Genomic DNA, 6,000 nt, shown 5'->3' with positions numbered 1-6,000 from the left:
GTCCTATTTAGCCAAAGAGTGACTACTAGTGGTCATGTTTTGAATTGCAAATATAGCACCAAGGAGGACAGTGATGGATGCAGAAAAGGATTAAATCCTAACCTCTCAATGTTTTAGTAAAAAGAGTTATTTCGTTTATTTTTTTCCAATATGGGTTATTTGCAGGCTCTAAACTAGAGATACCAAATGGTGATGAACTTTCTCCTTGGGTCTGGCAACGAATGTACTTGGATGCATATGAAAACTGTCCCAAGAGGCATTCGCTGAAGTAGCTTGGATAGTTCTTCTGAAAGTTATTCCAACAACAACAACAACAAACAAACAAAACAAAACAAAACACCTAAATTCTGTTTGAATTTTCCAAGCAATGTCAACGTGAACCTCGGTGGTAGGAAACCTCTTCAGCTTTTTCTTTTTCCACTTTTCCTTTTAGATTCTCATTACAGTTGAAGATACTGCTCCTCTCACTGAGCCCAAGTATCTCTGAATCCTGCTGTACTATGAGTGTGGTGACTGAATCCTGGAACACACCATCCCTCTATTCCTTTGTTTTCTTTCTACCTCCTTGCTACAGGCCTGAGGAGGTCTCTCCTTGGGGTGGGCTTTTGTTTTCCCTTGATCCCCTTTGAGCCTCTGGGTGAATAACCCCTCCTTTAGCCCTTCCACCAGCTCTGCCTGGAACTCTTATTCCTCTCTGGACCAAGGTTTTCTACTCTACAAAACAGGGTTGTGGGCATGGTGAGGACACAGTATGGCTTTCTGTAGGGGTTGGTGAGGGTTTGTGGGCATGGGGTGGGCACTGAAGAGTGTGGTGAGGGGTGGAGGGGGAGTGAAGTGGCAGTGTTGTTCTCAACTTGCTGACTTGTGGGCTAGATTCTTTGTGTGTGTCAAACCTTCCACGACAAACCCTAGATATTATCAAATGCCTCCCAGGGCTGATACTGTCCACACTTGAGAAGTGTCACCTTTTGCTTATGACTTCCTTGGTGTATTTAACATCTCTGTTGTCAGCAGGAACACAAGTTCTGGATACAAGTGGGCAGATATCTCTAGAGAAACTATGTCACTAATGTCTGGTTTTATCCAGAACTCTACTCTCCACATATCCATGTTCAGAGACTAGGTGACAAGCTTCAAACGCCCAGCAGTGGCTTTTCCTATCAAGTGCCTTTAAACAACCTGGGAGAATGAGAATTGGCAGCTGGCTACCACCAGGGGAGTCAGGGCACCAGTCATGGTTCTGCTTTGGGGCCTCTGAAAAGACATGGGGATTTTTGACTTGACTCAGAGCCCAGAGAGGGGAGGCAAGACAGGGAGAGCCTTGAGAGAACACAGGGGTAGGGTGAGGAATTTCTTTAGCTTCATTGGAAACAGATGCCCAGTGGAGGTGGATGGCTGGCTCCGCGCTTTAGGCCAGTGTGCTTGGCAGGCTCTCCTCTCTACATCTCCCATCCTTCCCTCTCCTACTCTTTACCTCTGCAGCAGGCACCACCAGACTATGGAGAGAAGAGCTGTGCTGTAAGTGAAGGTGAATTTCATGTAAACCTGGTCTTGTGGGAACATGAAGAACAAACATGTGTGATAGGATGAAGTACACAAGGGATCACAGATGGATGAGATAAAGGGGCATCAGGGCAGAAATTCTGTGGTTGAAATTTTCATCTTAAATGTGAAAAACAGGTAAGGTCTAAAACTGAAAATAGAGTTTAGAATACAGGTCAGTTGATCCCCTAGACCCTGGCTACCAAATTGTCTCCAAAAACTCATTTAAGATACAACTGGACACATCTGTATGCTGGACCTCACTAATTGATGATGTGTCTCTTTCTGATTCATTCCATTCTTCCTCCTTCCCTTCCCCCCTCCCTTCTTTCTTCCCTTCCTTCCCTCCCTTGTTCCCTCTCTATTTTGCCTCCTCTTTCTTTCATTCTTTCTTTGTTGGATCTCACTATAAAGCACAGGATGGTCTTGAAGCCATAATATAATTTTGTCTAACTGGTGTCTAATGATTATTTATCGAATCAATATGCCAGGTAGGTTTCACCAATCAATAAGAGATTGCATGTATTTGCTACATCTGCTTGTGACTTGATCTGCTGGATGCTTCTACAGAAATATGTTTGCCAGCATATTGGGTACTGGGCTAGTTAAGAAAATTGTGGTGAGAATTTTGAAGCAGAAGGTGAATCTGCCAGTAGTCCTGTGTACCTGAGATTCTAAAGGTGCAAAGGAAGTTTATCGTGGATACAGGATATTTGAGAGCTCCTGAACTTGACTGTGCACTGTGTACATGGGGGATCATTCTAGACTTTTTCTATTGTTTAGGGAGAGCAGAAGTTTGCAATTCCCATAAAGCCATCATTCTCATGTTGCCCATGTGGCCGTTGACCTTCATTAAGCACAAACTCAGTTCACTCCTCGGACCTGGCATTTTTCCCTGTGGAAAGGTGTGATTCTACGAAGACGAGGAGAAAGTCAGGGACATTTTATTAGAAGGCTTTCTGATGGCTTGGTGTGAAGATTCCATCCCTTTGTCCCTCTTACATTTGACTTTTTTTTAAAAAGCCTCTTCCCTTCTGCATCCTGTAATCTGTTGAATCTTAGGTATCTCAGAAATGACTTTCATTCCAAATGTGCTATGCTCCAGCCCTGACCACAAGAAAGAATGAGCACTTGCTTTCACATCGCAGATCCTTCTAGAATACTCTTAAAGATCCTGCTGGAAGTCACACCTCAATGAGAATTGAACTTTACCCAAGGATAATACAAAGCTCAAGTGGAGACATGGATATTCTTTTTTTTTTTCCATTTTTTATTAGGTATTTAACTCATTTACATTTCCAATGCTATACCAAAAGTCCCCCATATCCACCCACCCCCACTCCCCTGCCCACCCACTCCCCCTTTTTGGCCCTGGTATTCCCCTGTACTGGGGCATATAAAGTTTGCAAGTCCAATGGGCCTCTCTTTCCAGTGATGGCCGACTAGGCCATCTTTTGATATATATGCAGCTAGAGTCAAGAGCTCCGGGGTACTGGTTAGCTCATAATGTTGTTCCACCTATAGGGTTGCAGATCCCTTTAGCTCCTTGGCTACTTTCTCTAGCTCCTCCATTGGGAGCCCTATGATCCATCCATTAGCTGACTGTGAGCATCCACTTCTGTGTTTGCTGGGCCCCGGCATAGTCTCACAAGAGACAGCTACATCTGCGTCCTTTCAATAAAATCTTGCTAGTGTATGCAATGGTGTCAGCGTTTGGATGCTGATTATGGGGTGGATCCCTGGCTAGAGACATGGATATTCTATTTCCTCTGAGCAAGCCTCATTGCTTCACCTACATCACTGTACTTAGAAGAAAGACTAAAGCTATCACAGGGCCTGTCAGGGTATCAAATGGGTGTGGCTCAATTTTTCATTAAGTGACTTATGATTTAAGAAAGAGGTTTATAGTACAGCCTGCAGAACCAAAACAGAAAAGGCAAGGGAGGGGGGTCTTGCTCCATTTTTCCTGAGCAATTGAGATATTTCACCTCACTTGGCATGATTATATTGTCAAATGGAAGATGCTTCAAGTAATTAGTACTGTAATTAGTCAAGCTTTCCTGCTCCACATGTCCTCAGCTAAAATCCTTGGACCCAGTGCCCTTTTGAAGGGCAGGGCACATTTTAATGAGGAATACTTTATTTTTTTGTTAATGAATGAAGGGCAAAGGAAAATGTATGCAAGGCTTACTGCAAAGGGGAGGCTGCTGATGTAGCATCAGTTAACAAGTGAAAAAGAGTTCCTAATCCATTAGGAAGCATAAGTGCCTGTGATCAGGACAGGTTGTTTTTTGTTTGTTTATTTGTTTTGTTTTTTGTTTTGTTTTGTTTTCTGTTGCTGTATTATTAGTATTAATAGCAATATACTGCCCATTCATGCTTTTTCTCTTCTCCGAGTTCACTAATGTCCTCTCTCCCAAACTTTTCATTCAGACCAGGTCAGGTTGGAAGGAAATGGTTTAAGCCCCACTGGCCAGAAGCATCATCAAGCCCTTTATGCACACTGCCTCTTTCCTTTCTCCTAGCTCTTGGACCCAGGGGTATCATTATCGCTGTGATAGGCGGCTTTCTTGTTTTTCTGACAAAAGCCCCTGGTGGAAGTGACACACATGGAGGCTTTCTTTCTTCTGTCTCAGCATTTCAAAAGGTTAGCCCCTGGTTCGACTGCCTTTGTGAGCACGGGCAGAGAGCACCAGGGCAGTGGTGGAACTCCTTGGCAGATAGGAAGCAGAAGAAAAGGAAATGCAGGCAGCTGCCAGGGCTAGCTTAAAACCTCTCATGACCTGCCTTCAGTGGCTTGCCTCTTTGAATAGACCTCACCTCCCACTAATAGCTATTGTGTTATAAATCTGCCAAGGAAACAGCCTGTTGATTAATCAAAGCCCTTATGATCTAATTGTCTCTAGAAACTTCATCAAAGACATTCTCTCAGATAGACCTCACTAATCCCCTGGGAATTTTTCCCCCAAAACAAATAAGTTAATAAATAAACAGATAATAGAAACCCACTCACAATTTTATTATTAAAAAAAAAAACCCTTGCAAATGAATAAAAACATCACACAGCAAAATTAACCAGGTACAAAGTCCATGCAACTTAATGAACTTGTATAGAGTTAGAATTGATATTCCAAGTGAGGCTGTGAGGCATCATACTAACTTTTAGACTTTTAGTATTGAACATGTTTCATGTGTTTATGTACTACCCGAAACAAAAGTTCCATGGCAGAATAATGTCTAGAAGAACACTAAGAACAATTAGTTCACCCCCACATGCATACAAACATACAATCCCTTGTGTGTATGTGTGTCCATTGCCGGCCTCCAGTCCTTCCATATCCCCCCATATTTAGCCTTCTTTTTTCTCTTTCTTCAAGCTATACTGTTTCCACAGATATATTTGTTTGTACATATACATATATTATTGGCTAGATCCTCCAGATGAGAATTCTCCCTTTCTTTCTGAGTTTCTGTGACCTCACTTAATGTTCCACATACTAAGTCTGTCCACTTGTCTACGATTTTTAAACTTCAGTTTTCTTTTTTTTTTTTTAAATATTTTTTATTATTACGTATTTTCCTCAATTACATTTAGAATGCTATCCCAAAAGTACTCCATACCCTCTCCCCGACACTTCCCTACCCACCCATTCCCATTTTTTGGCCCTGGCATTCCCCTGTACTGGGGCATATAAAGTTTGCGTGTCCAATGGGCCTCTCTTTCCAGTGATGGCCAACTAGGCCATCTTTTGATACATATGCAGCTAGAGTCAAGAGTTCCAGGGTACTGGTTAGTTCATAATGTTGTTGCATCTACAGGGTTGCAGATCTCTTTAGCTCCTTGGATACTTTCTCTAGCTCCTCCATTGGGGGCCCTGTGCTCTATCCAATAGCTGACTGTGAGCATCCACTTCTGTGTTTGCTAGGCCCCGGGCTAGTCTCACAAGAGACAGCTATATTAGGGTCCTTTCAGCCAATGCTTGCTAGTGTATGCAATGGTGTCATCGTTTGGAGGCTAATTGTGGCATGGATCCCTGGATATGGCAGTCTCTAGATGGTCCATCCTTTTGTCTCAGCTCCAAACTTTGTCTCTGTAACTCCTTCCATGGGTGATTATTTCCAATTCTAAGAAGGGGCAAAGTGTCAGTTTTCTTTAGAGATGAATAGTATTCATATACAGAGAACCAAAGTTTTATTATTCATTCATCTGTGGATAGGCAACTAGGTTGACTCCAGTTCTTCAGAGACACACCCAGAGGCGGGCTTCACTAGTCCCCTGGACATCCCTTGATCCAATTTACTTCTCAATACAAATTAAGCATCATAATCACAATTCCTGTAAACTGAGGTTTAGTGTAGGTTGGGAACTAGTAAATCTTGGATCCTTGGGCAAAGTGTAGTTCTCATTGGTGCCAAAGTTTACTGTCTGTCTGGTATCTCAGTACATGAAAATGAGGA

Source organism: Mus musculus, chromosome 8 (assembly GCF_000001635.26).
Source record: "Mus musculus strain C57BL/6J chromosome 8, GRCm38.p6 C57BL/6J".
NCBI lineage: Eukaryota > Metazoa > Chordata > Mammalia > Rodentia > Muridae > Mus > Mus musculus.
The sequence above is the reverse complement of the archived record's forward strand: the minus strand, read 5'-3'. Positions refer to the sequence as shown.